Raw genomic sequence first — 14310 nt, forward strand, 5'->3', positions numbered from 1 at the left:
GGTCAACAGCACCCTCTAGTGCACATGTAGTAAATCACACTCCACTCGCAGCTGCGGAGTGATTCACACATAGCACTACTGAAGGCCTAGGAGCCACATGCACGGCCCGCCGCTGCTAAAATGACTTTATTAGATAGCGTCACTCAAAATGGCAGCCGTTCTTGAGTTACAAAATGGCAGCCGTTCTTGAGTAACAAAATGGCAGCCGTTCTTGAGTAACAAAACGGCAGCCGTTCTTGAGGAACAAAACGGCAGCCGTTCTTGAGTAACAAAATGGCAGCCGTTCTTGAGTATCAAAATGGCAGCCGTTCTTGAGTAACAAAATGGCAGCCGTTCTTGAGTATCAAAATGGCAGCCGTTTTTGAGTAACAAAACGGCAGCCGTTCTTGAGTAACAAAACGGCAGCCGTTCTTGAGTATCAAAATGGCAGCCGTTCTTGAGTAAGAAAACGGTAGCCATTCTTGAGTTACAAAATGGCAGCCGTTCTTGAGTATCAAAATGGCAGCCGTTCTTGAGTATCGAAATGGCAGCCGTTCTTGAGTAACAAATTGGCAGCCGTTCTTGAGTAACAAAATGGCAGCCGTTCTTGAGTATCAAAATGGCAGCCGTTCTTGAGTAACGAAATGGCAGCCGTTCTTGAGTATCAAAATGGCAGCCGTTCTTGAGTAACAAAACGGCAGCCGTTCTTGAGTTACAAAACGGCAGCCGTTCTTGAGTTACAAAATGGCAGCCGTTCTTGAGTAACAAAATGGCAGCTGTTCTTGAGTTAGAAAATGGCAGTCGTTCTTGAGTAACAAAACGGCAGCCGTTCTTGAGTTACAAAATGGCAGCCGTTCTTGAGTATCAAAATGGCAGCCGTTCTTGAGTATCAAAATGGCAGCCGTTCTTGAGTAACAAAATGGCAGCCGTTCTTGAGTAACAAAACGGCAGCAGTTCTTGAGTAACAAAATGGCAGCCGTTCTTGAGTAACAAAATGGCAGCCGTTCTTGAGTATCAAAATGGCAGCCGTCCTTGAGTATCAAAATGGCAGCCGTTCTTGAGTATCAAAATGGCAGCCGTTCTTGAGTATCAAAATGGCAGCCGTTCTTGAGTAACAAAATGGCAGCCGTTCTTGAGTATCAAAATGGCAGCCGTTCTTGAGTAACAAAATGGCAGCCGTTCTTGAGTAACAAAACGGCAGCAGTTCTTGAGTAACAAAATGGCAGCCGTTCTTGAGTAACAAAATGGCAGCCGTTCTTGAGTATCTAAATGGCAGCTGTTCTTGAGTAACAAAATGGCAGCCGTTCTTGAGTAACAAAATGGCAGCCGTTCTTGAGTATCAAAATGGCAGCCGTTCTTGAGTAAGAAAACGGTAGCCATTCTTGAGTTACAAAATGGCAGCCGTTCTTGAGTATCAAAATGGCAGCCGTTCTTGAGTATCAAAATGGCAGCCGTTCTTGAGTAACAAAATGGCAGCCGTTCTTGAGTAACAAAACGGTAGCAGTTCTTGAGTAACAAAATGGCAGCCGTTCTTGAGTAACAAAATGGCAGCCGTTCTTGAGTATCAAAATGGCACCCGTTCTTGAGTAACAAAATGGCAGCCGTTCTTGAGTATCAAAATGGCAGCCGTTCTTGAGTAACAAAATGGCAGCCGTTCTTGAGTAACAAAATGGCAGCCGTTCTTGAGTAACAAAACGGCAGCAGTTCTTGAGTAACAAAATGGCAGCCGTTCTTGAGTAACAAAATGGCAGCCGTTCTTGAATTACAAAATGGCAGCCGTTCTTGAATTACAAAATGGCAGCCGTTCTTGAATAACATATTAGTCAGGCATTTCTGGATCCTGCAATTAAAAGCTTCATTCATTTGCTAAAAGTTAAGCATTCAGGCCCCGCCCCTTTCCACCACCTCCACCATTTTTCACTTCCTGTTTTGCAGCATCTCTCGACTTTAACTGCTGTTTGTCACTCATTTCCTTCCCCATTATGTAGATTGACAGCTTTGGTAATTGCTCCGAGGCTCACGAATACACACCGGTGGATTTTTGATGCGGGGGTGGGGGGGAATGGAGCATGTAAATTTAGTCGACAAGTGAGTAGCGTCAAAAACGCCTAATTACACGCCCACGTGTTGTGTTTTTATGCTCTGTTGGTAATCAAAGAGAAAAGCCTGTCACTGAGAAGTCAGGAGGTGGTGAGGCCAGGCACAAAATGGAGGTTAAGATAGCAGAGCTGAATAATGACATGTAAAAGATTACAGTGATACCTCGGTTTACGAACCCGCTGGCTTACGAACTGTTCGGTTTACGAACGTTACATTTATGAAAATTTTACCTTGGCATACGAACTATTTTTCAGGATACACACGAAGCGCCACAATGAGTAATGTGTCGTTTCGCAAACGAGCCCGTTCTCCTAGCAAGAAAATGGCAGCCGACTGTTTTTGTCCTCTATTCCCCGCCCCCAGTCTTCGGTTAAAGCCACGTGATTGGTCAAGAACGCAGCAGTGAGGGGAGGTGGTTTAAACATTAAAGAGACAGGCAGACGATAGAGAGAGAGTGATAAAATGGATAGAAAACAGTGACATTTGGACTCGTTTCAACTTTGATAGTTCAAAGGCTCAGTGTAGACTGCAAGGTTAGAATATCCCATCAATCAGGCTTCACAAATAACCCGCACGAGCCATCTGTACACCCGATACAAAAAGCTATCAACCCAGCTAAACAGAACACAATTGATGAGGAACTAGATACAATTATCGCAGAGAAAGCACCTACAAGGGATCATTCCTCAAGATGGTGAAAGAAGAAGACTACGTTCCTCATCAAGTGTTTAACGCTGATGAAAGCGGACACTCCATTCCACCAAGCCGTCAACGACCATCACAAAGGTCAATAAAACGACTTTATTATACCGTACAGTTTACCACCCTAGCCACTCTCGAGGACTTGCACACTGCAAGAATCCAAACACGGGTGTGGAAAATCCTACTGTACCCTCCGCACCCTGCCCACCACCTTTTCCAGCTACTCCCCTCAGGCAGGCGCTACCGATCCATGCGCACCAAATCCAGCAGACATTTAAACAGCTTCTTCCCCTCTCGTCATTAACTCTTTGAACAGTAGCCCAAATGGAATGGAACTGTATAGTGCCTCCATTTTTCTTATGATGATACTAGTGCAGCGTGTTCAACCCGAAACAAATTCCTTGTGTGTTCTACATACTTGGCAATAAAGATGATTCTGATTCTGATTGATTCTGATTCTGGGAACGGATTATTCTCATTTTAATGGTTTCCTATGGGAAATTAATGTTTGGGATACACACTTTTCATCTTAGACACTCTGTCTGGGAACCGATTAAGTTCGTAAGCTAAGGTATCACTGTATTCTGCGGCAAAATGTTGTGCTAGGTGTTAAAAAGTACCTTATTTAGTATTTTGGTTAAAGGTAAAGATGATCGCCACCATTTTCCGTATCTCCTTTACCATAGTGGAAAGTGCAACATAGGAACCACACGTATGACCTCCACTTCCAGATATTGCTCTGAGAGATGTAACGATCACACTTTAAGTCAGCCTCCTTCACACCGCAGTGACGTTTCCATGGAGATGGTACGACGGACAACGTGCAGGGCAGTCCTGTCAGGAAAAAGCTTTGAAAAGGTTCAGAAAATGTGCTGCATTTTAAACCAGGTTCATACTGACAACTTGCCAAGTTGTGGTTTCTTAGGTGTGGGTATTTATTGATTTATTTATTTATTTATTCATTAATGTATGTATGTATGTATTTATTTATTTATTTATTTATTTATTTAGTCATTAATTTATTTATTAATGTATGTATGTATGTATGTATGTATGTATTTCTTTTTATTTATTTATGTATGTATTTTTATTTATTTATTTATTTATTTATTTATTTATTTATTTATTCACTTATTTATTTACTTATTTATATATTTATGTATTAATTAATTAATTTATGTGTTTATTTATTCGTTTATTTTTTCATTTATTCATGTATTTATATTTATGTATTAAGTAATTTATTTATTTATTTATGTATTCATTAATGTATGTATTTATTCGTTTATTTATTTATTTATTTATTTATTTATTTATTTATTTATTTATTTATTCATTCATTCATTTATTAATGTATGTATGTATTTCTTTTTATTTATTTATGTATGTATGTATTTTTATTTATTTATTCGTTTATTCATTTATTTATATATTTATGTATTAATTAATTAATTAATTTATGTGTTTATTCGTTTATTTTTTCGTTTATTCATTTATTTATATATTTATGTATTAAGTAATTAATTTATTGGTTTATTTATTCATTTATTCATTAATGTATGTATTTATTCATGTATTTATTCGTTTCTTTATTTATTTATTTATTTATTTATTTATTCATTCATTTATTAATGTATGTATGTATTTCTTTTTATTTATGTATGTATGTATTTTTATTTATTTATTTATTCGTTTATTCATTTATTTATATATTTATGTATTAATTAATTAATTTATGTGTTTATTTATTCGTTTATTCATTTATTTATTCATTAATGTATGTATTTATTCGTTTATTTATTTATTTATTTGTTTATTCATTTATTTATTAATGCATGTATGTATTTCTTTTTATTTATTTATGTATGTATGTATTTTTATTTATTCGTTTATTCATTTATTTATATATTTATGTATTAATTAATTAATTTATGTGTTTATTTATTCGTTTATTCATTTATTTATTCATTAATGTATGTATTTATTCGTTTATTTATTTATGTATTTATTCATTCATTTATTAATATATGTATGTATTTCTTTTTATTTATTTATGTATGTATGTATTTTTATTTATTTATTTATTTATTTATTCGTTTATTCATTTATTTATATATTTATGTATTAATTAATTAATTAATTTATGTGTTTATTTATTCGTTTATTTTTTCGTTTATTCATTTATTTATATATTTATGTATTAAGTAATTAATTTATTTGTTTATTTATTTATTTATTCATTAATGTATGTATTTATTCATGTATTTATTCGTTTATTTATTTATTTATTCATTCATTTATTTATTAATGTATGTATGTATTTCTTTTTATTTATTTATGTATGTATGTATTTTTATTTATTTATTTATTCGTTTATTCATTTATTTATATATTTATGTATTAATTAATTTATGTGTTTATTTATTCGTTTATTTTTTCATTTATTCATTTATTTATATACAGTAAAGTCTCGTTATATCGATATCGGATATATCGATAGTCCCGGTTATATCGATATTTTTTGGACTTCCTTGAATATCGATATAACAAGACTTTACTGTATTTATGCATTAAGTTATTTATTCATATATTTATTTATTCATTCATTAATGTATGTATTTATTCATGTATTTATTTATTTATTTATTTATTTATTCATTCATTTATTTATTAATGTATGTATGTATTTCTTTTTATTTATTCATGTATGTATGTATTTTAATTATTTATTTATTCGTTTATTCATTTATTTATATATTTATGTATTAATTAATTAATTTATGTGTTTATTTATTCGTTTATTTTTTTGTTTATTCATTTATTTATATATTTATGTATTAAGTAATTAATTTATTTGTTTATTTATTTATTTATTCATTAATGTATGTATTTATTCATGTATTTATTCGTTTATTTATTTATTTATTCATTCATGTATTTATTAATGTATGTATGTATTTCTTTTTATTTATTCATGTATGTATGTATTTTAATTATTTATTTATTCGTTTATTCATTTATTTATATATTTATGTATTAATTAATTAATTTATGTGTTTATTTATTCGTTTATTTTTTCGTTTATTCATTTATTTATATATTTATGTATTAATTAATTAATTTATGTGTTTATTTATTCGTTTATTTTTTCATTTATTCATATATTTATGTATTAATTAATTAATTTATGTGTTTATTTATTCGTTTATTTTTTCGTTTATTCATTTATTTTTATATTTATGTATTAAGTAATTAATTTATTTGTTTATTTATTCATTCATTCATGTATTTATTTGTTTTTTATTTTTTATTTATGTACTTATATACTGATCTATCTATCTATCTATCTATCTATCTATCTATCTATCTATCTATCTATCTATCTATCTATCTATCTATCTATCTATCTATCTATCTATCTATCTATTTATTTATTTATTTATTTATTCACTCACTCTCATTCGCTGCCAATTCACAAATTTATTTGGGAATTGAAAATATGACACGATTGCCGATTTTTCTTTTCGTGCTTGGGTGCCGATAAAGCGCTGGCCATGGCCTCTGACAATGTTTTTTTTCTTTTCCACAAGGGGGCATAATTCCCCCTTTTTTCCATGTTAACGCTTTGTTCCAGCTTCTGCTGTTGATAAAGCGCTATATAAACCAATATGTATGTATCGCATTGCATTTTGAACTGCCGCCCTCATTTCAACCTCATATAACTCCAGACACATATCATTTAGGAATTAACTCTTTTTTTTCTGATAAAAGAAGAGAGTCTAATTCTGTGTAAGATCTCAGTCGTACAGGAATGGTCCATTGATGAAAAGGTTTCTTCAGCCGTCATCTGTACAAATTTGAAGGTGTCAGACGTTTCACTTCTCATCCGAGGAGCTTCGTCAGCGAACTAAAGTCTTACTGGTAGTTTCGGCCCTATATATATCAGCTAATTTAAAAGTGGCCTTTTCTAAGTTACGTACCAGCAGAAGGACGGCTGAAGAAACCTTTTCATCAAGAGAGTCAAAGGTTTCTAATTCGGCCGAGGTGAACAACAGAACGAAGCTTTTGGAGGACTTTTTTTGTGACATCGAGATGCTAAATGTCAACCGCACAGACGTGTCAGAGTTGCTAATAGCAATCACAATGTGTCACATTGCGCAGATGGGAGCGCACCAGAGTGTATGTGTGCGAAAGTACTTTTGGTTTTTCATCGATGAAAAGGTTTCTTCAGCCGTCATCTGTACTTCTTTGAAGGTGTCGGATGTTTGGCTCCTCATCCGAAAAGCTTCGTCAGCGAACCAAATTTGTGATGGTGTCTCTTGCCCTCTATATATATATATCTGTAATGGACAGAGGTGGCGATGCCAGACCGCTGCTTTAAGTCCTTACTTTAAGGTTGAATCGCGGTGGAATATAGGTCACTGTAGCATACCTACTATTAGCTATCTAGCTGTCTATCTATTAGCTATCTAGCTGGCTATCTATTTGCTATAAGTGCGCTATCTGGTTGGCTAAGCTAGTTATCTAGCAGGGTATCTATTAGCTCTCTGGCTGGGTAGGTAGCTATCTAGCTGGATATCTATTAGCTATATAGCTAGCTATCTAGCTGGCTATCTATTAACTATCTAGCTGGCTATCTATTTGCTATAAGTGCGCTATCTGGTTGGCTAAGCTAGTTATCTAGCAGGGTATCTATTAGCTCTCTGGCTGGGTAGGTAGCTATCTAGCTGGATATCTATTAGCTATATAGCTAGCTATCTATCTGGCTATCTATTAACTATCTAGCTGGCTATCTATTTGCTATAAGTGCGCTATCTGGTTGGCTAAGCTAGTTATCTAGCAGGGTATCTATTAGCTCTCTGGCTGGGTAGGTAGCTATCTAGCTGGATATCTATTAGCTATATAGCTAGCTGTCTAGCTGGCTATCTATTGACTAGCTAGCTAGCTTTCTGGGTTGAGTAAACGCTGGCGTGTGTGGCTGCCGCTGCTCACTCACAGAAAAACTGATCCTGTGACTGTGAAGTAACCTTAAGAGTTTTGAAAGGCGCTTAGAAATGAAATGTATTATTATTATTGTTTAAAGGACAACCGACGTCTCCGGACAAGTTGTGTCCATAATTTGTACAATGGTTTCAAATGACTTCTACTGAGCGTATTTTAAAAAGATTCCACCGCATATAGCTGTATATTACCTTTTAAGACTCGCGCTGAATATTCCGGAAGTCTTGTTTTTGAGTTGGTGACGAGTCCGTATGTGACGTCACTGAAGGAACGCCCCTAACCGAAAAAAAACGACACATTGTAGCAGTCCTTCCATCACGTCAATGTATTTTGCGTTACACGTTTGGTCTGAAAACCGTGTTGCACCCAAAAGCCGCCAGAAGAGGGCGTCCAAGCTCCATATAAGGAATTTATCAGCCTGTGGAAATGGAGGTGGCCACAGGAGGTCGCCATTTTGTGCCTCTTTTCTGGTGATCGATTCCCCCCCCCCCCCCCAATGTTGCCTCAAAATGGCATGGAATAAATTATGTAATGATTGCAAACATGTATGCTTTCCTCTTCAGAACTATTTAAATCATATTCATAACTGAATGAATAACAAGAAAGCATATTCTCCGAATCTGAAGCCATTGTTTTGATTCTCCACCAATGCAAGACGTCTTGGGGTCACATCACGAACAAAGGGGCGGGACCTTCTGAAACTGGCCACTTCCTGTTTCAAATTAAAGTACTTTTTAGACACTTGAAGTCATTTTTCTTGGTGTTTTGCATTTGACTAAAAATATCATACTGCGTGTTTTGGGTATTTTAGATGCGATAGAACGTGTTTCTGATGTCAGTTAAGAAACAAAAAAGTGACGTCGGTTGTCCTTAAAAAAAAAAAAGGGTTGATGACGTACTCTCTTCCACAAGGCTGAGCAATGGAGGAAAGCATGGACCCCCCCCCCCCCCCCCCCCACCACCACCAGTGGATTATTCCTTCGACGGTGCTAAACCTCCGTACTCCCACAACCAGGCATCCTCAAACACAAGTATTCATGACAACAGATTTGGAATGCACTGTGCGCACCCAAGCAGCGGCTGGAGAACATTTGCGTGGCTGCACGTCGTAGCCCGCCTTCCTTTTTTTTTTCTTTCTTTTCTTTCAATCTTCATCTGTCCCACTTTCGAATGCCCGGACACGCTTGGAGTACAAAGAAACATGGGGTCCTCGCATGCTAACACCCCCACGTATGCCTACGCATAATTACACAAACATATAAGATGGACGACACTCAGCCCCTCCCGCGCACGTGCTCACATGTTGACGTTCGGAGATAAGCGGAGTGACTGAGCGTGTGTCATTTTCCACAGTGGATAACGGGGGAAGTGCAAGATTAGCCCTTTGTGGATTTGCGCAGTGGTGGGCCGTCAGGGCCTGGAAGGCCTTCTCTGCTGGCCTAAAAATATTGCAATCACAAACAAATGTGAATGATGTTTTGTCTGTGAATTCTTCCTTTTATTACTATTATTATTATTATTAACATCTAGATGCGATCTATCTAAGTGGCTAGCTATCTATTAGCTGTCTAGCTGGCTGGCTATCTGGCTAGCTATCTAGATATCTATTAGCTATCTAGCTAGCTATTTGGCTAACTATCTAATAGGTATCTCATGGCTATGTAATAGCTATCTATTAGCTGTCTAGCTGGCTGGCTATCTGGCTAGCTATCTATTAGCTATCTAGCTAGCTATTTGGCTAACTATCTAATAGTTATCTCATGGCTATCTAATAGCTATCTATTAGCTGTTTAGCTGGCTAGCTGTCTAGCTGGCTATCTATCTGATTCTGATTCTGATTAGCTTAATCTATCTTAATCTATTATCTTAATCTATTAGCTAGCTAGCTATCTATCTATCAGCTAGCTAGCATCCTATTTGAGTTACTTTGGGGTTGAGTGAACGCTATCTATTAGCTGTCTAGCTGGCTGGCTATCTGGCGAGCTATATAGCTAGCTATCTAATAGCTATCTGTTAGCTGTTTAACTGGCTGGCTATCTAGCTAGCTTTCTATCTATTAGCTAACTAGCTTTCTATCTATTTGAGTTTGGGGTTGAGTGAACGCTATCTATTAGCTGTCTATTAGCTGTCAAGCTGGCTGGCTATCTGGCTAGCTATCTAGCTGACTATCTATTAGCTATCTATTAGATAGCTAGCTTTCTATCTATTAGCTAGCTAGCTTTCTATCTATTTGAGTTTGGGGTTGAGTGAACGCTATCTATTAGCTGTCTATTAGCTATCAAGCTGGCTGGCTATCTTGCTAGCTATCTAGCTAGCTATTTGGCTAGCTATGTAATAGCTATCTATTAGCTGTTTAGCAGGCTGCCTATCTAGCCGGCTATCTATTAGCTTAATAGCTATCTAGCTAGCTATCTATTACAATACATATTGATGTATATAGCGCTTTAACAACAGCTGAAGGTGTAACAAAGCGCTTAACATGGACAGCTATCATATACAGGAAATAAAGCAGTCACAAAGACGGTAGAAGTCGAAAACGTATAGGGAGCCAGTGAAGGGGTACCAGAGTAGGAGTTATGTGCTCCCTCTTACGAGTACTGCAGTATTCTGGACGAGCTGGGGAGGCTTCATGGAGGATTAGCTGACTTCAAAGTAAAGCGCATGTCAGTAATCGAGCCGAGATGTGACAAAGGCATAAATTATTGCTGCAAAATCTTTCTCTTCCGTAATAAAAATCTGATCTTATTTTTGATCTTCTTCAGGTGGCTCCTCAGTGATCCCCAAAGCCGAGACAACTTCAGATTTCCGCGTTGTCCTTGAAGCGGCCACGTCCGAACCTCAGGATGAGTCGGCCTCAGCGGAGCCCAGAAGGGACATCGGCATGTGCAACGGCGCTCGAACCCAAAGCCTCCCAGAAAGTAACAGCGTCCCATCCCCGGATGCTAAAGAACGACGATCCCTCAACTCCCCTCCACCTTCACTCCCTTCTCCTCCATCACTTCCCCCCAGTAGTCCAGAACTCCCGCCTGCGCCTCCCCGTGTCGTGACGCCAACGTCCCCAACTCCGAGTCTTCCGTCGACTCGGCCCGCCGCCGAGAACTCCCGACGCCCGACCAACCTCCACCTGAAGACGCCGCCCCGACTTGTCCCTCGAGAGAACGGTGGACCTCCGACTGTTTTGAATGAAGATGAGGAGGAAAGAAAGATGCTGGAGGAGGATCTCAAGAAATGTATTGATGACTACAAAAACATCCGCCTGCCCAGAGTATTTCCAGATCGCAAGAGGCATTGGCAAAGCGACTTGCTCAAGAAGTACAATGCGTAGCGTGTACTTCCGTTTGTTTGAACCGTTCCTTTTATACCAATGCTTAGTACAGTTGACCATATTTTCACGGTGCTTGCAATTGGCGAGTCTCCTTTAGCTCTATAGCTAGATGTCATCAGCAAGGCGGTAGACTGAGCGGCCAGCGAATCGATAGCTAATAGCTAGCAAATAGATAGCTAACAGCTAGCCAGCGAATAGATAGCTAATAGATAGTGAATAAATAGCTATTAGCTAGCTAATACAGTAAAGTCTCGTTATATCGATATTCAAGGGAGTCCGAAAAAATATCGATATAACCGGGACTATCGATATATCCGACCCTGTTTGCATGTAATTTTCTCCGTGCGTGCATAGAAATAGTATCGATATAACCGGGACTATCGATATATCCGATATCGATATAACAAGACTTTACTGTATATAACTATTAGCTAGCAAATATATAGCTATTAGCTAGCGAAAAGATAGCAACGGTCTCAGGCAATAGAAGAGGTTGAAAAAAAATACACAATACAAAAAATATACCTATTTATTCGCTAGCTATTAGCCAGTGAATTGATAGCTAATAGCTAGCAAATAGATAGCTAACTGCTAGCCAGCGAATAGATAGCTAATAGATAGTGAATACATAGCTATTAGCTAGCAAATATATAGCTATTAGCTAGCGAATAGATAGCAACGGTCTCAGGCAATAGAAGAGGTTGAAAAAATACACAATACAAAAAATATACCTATTTATTCGCTAGCTATTAGCCAGCGAATTGATAGCTAATAGCTAGCAAATAGATAGCTAACAGCTAGCCAGCGAATAGATAGCTAATAGATAGTGAGTAGATAGCTATTAGCTAGCAAATATATAGCTATTAGCTAGTGAATAGATAGCAACGGTCTCAGGCAATAGAAGAAGTTGAAAAAAAATATACCTATTTATTCGCTAGCTATTAGCCAGCGAATTGATAGCTAATAGCTAGCAAATAGATAGCTAACAGCTAGCCAGCGAATAGATAGCTAATAGATAGTGAATAAATAGCTATTAGCTAGCAAATATATAGCTATTAGCTAGCGAATAGATAGCTAACAGCTAGCCAGCGAATAGATAGCTAATAGATAGTGAATAGATAGCTATTAGCTAGCAAATATATAGCTATTAGCTAGCGAATAGATAGCTAACAGCTAGCCAGCGAATAGATAGCTAATAGATAGTGAATAAATAGCTATTAGCTAGCGAACAGATAGCAACGGTCTCAGGCAATAGAAGAGGTTGAAAAAAAATACACAATACAAAAAATATACCTATTTATTCGCTAGCTATTAGCCAGCAAATTGATAGCTAATAGCTAGCAAATACATAGCTAACAGCTAGCCAGCGAATAGATAGCTAATAGATAGTGAGTAGATAGCTATTAGCTAGCAAATATATAGCTATTAGCTAGCGAATAGATAGCTAACAGCTAGCCAGCGAATAGATAGCTAATAGATAGTGAATAGATAGCTATTAGCTAGCAAATATATAGCTATTAGCTAGCGAATAGATAGCTAACAGCTAGCCAGCGAGTAGATAGCTAATAGATAGTGAATATATAGCTATTAGCTAGCGAATAGATAGCAATGGTCTCAGGCAAAAGGTTGAAAAAATACACAATACAAAAAATATACCTATTTATTCGCTAGCTATTAGCCAGCGAATTGATAGCTAATAGCCAGCGAATAGATAGCTAATAGATAGTGAATAGATAGCTATTAGCTAGCAAATATATAGCTATTAGCTAGCGAATAGATAGCAACTGTCTCAGGCAATAGAAGAGGTTGAAAAAATACACAATACAAAAAATATACCTATTTATTCGCTAGCTATTAGCCAGCGAATTGATAGCTAATAGCCAGCGAATAGATAGCTAATAGATAGTGAATAGATAGCTATTAGCTAGCAAATATATAGCTATTAGCTAGCGAATAGATAGCAACGGTCTCAGGCAATAGAAGAGGTAGAAAAAATACACAACTAAAAAAATATACCTATTTATTCGCTAGCTATTAGCCAGCAAATTGATAGCTAATAGCTAGCAAATACATAGCTAACAGCTAGCCAGCGAATAGATAGCTAATAGATAGTGAGTAGATAGCTATTAGCTAGCAAATATATAGCTATTAGCTAGCGAATAGATAGCAACGGTCTCAGGCAATAGAAGAGGTTGAAAAAAATACACAAAAAAAAATATACCTATTTATTCGCTAGCTATTAGCCAGCGAATTGATAGCTAATAGCTAGCAAATAGATAGCTAACAGCTAGCCAGCGAATAGATAGCTAATAGATAGTGAATAGATAGCTATTAGCTAGCAAATATATAGCTATTAGCTAGCGAATAGATAGCAACGGTCTCAGGCAATAGAAGAGTCGAAAAAATACACAATACAAAAAATATACCTATTTATTCGCTAGCTATTAGCCAGCGAATTGATAGCTAATAGCCAGCGAATAGATAGCTAATAGATAGTGAATAGATAGCTATTAGCTAGCAAATATATAGCTATTAGCTAGCGAATAGATAGCAACGGTCTCAGGCAATAGAAGAGGTGAAAAAAAATACACAATACAAAAAATATACCTATTTATTTGCTAGCTATTAGCCAGCAAATTGATAGCTAATAGCTAGCAAATACATAGCTAACAGCTAGCCAGCGAATAGATAGCTAATAGATAGTGAGTAGATAGCTATTAGCTAGCAAATATATAGCTATTAGCTAGCGAATAGATAGCAACGGTCTCAGGCAATAGAAGAGGTTGAAAAAAAATATACCTATTTATTCGCTAGCTATTAGCCAGCGAATTGATAGCTAATAGCTAGCAAATAGATAGCTAACAGCTAGCCAGCGAATAGATAGCTAATAGATAGTGAATAGATAGCTATTAGCTAGCAAATATATAGCTATTAGCTAGCGAATAGATAGCAACGGTCTCAGGCAATAGAAGAGGTTGAAAAAATACACAATACAAAAAATATACCTATTTATTCGCTAGCTATTAGCCAGCGAATTGATAGCTAATAGCCAGCGAATAGATAGCTAATAGATAGTGAATAGATAGCTATTAGCTAGCAAATATATAGCTATTAGCTAGCGAATAGATAGCAACGGTCTCAGGCAATAGAAGAGGTAGAAAAAATACACAATACAAAAAATATACCTATTTATTTGCTAGCTA

This window comes from Hippocampus bargibanti, linkage group LG02 (genome assembly GCF_051943395.1).
Source record: "Hippocampus bargibanti isolate YZ-2025 linkage group LG02, ASM5194339v1, whole genome shotgun sequence".
In the NCBI taxonomy this organism is placed as follows: Eukaryota; Metazoa; Chordata; class Actinopteri; order Syngnathiformes; family Syngnathidae; genus Hippocampus; species Hippocampus bargibanti.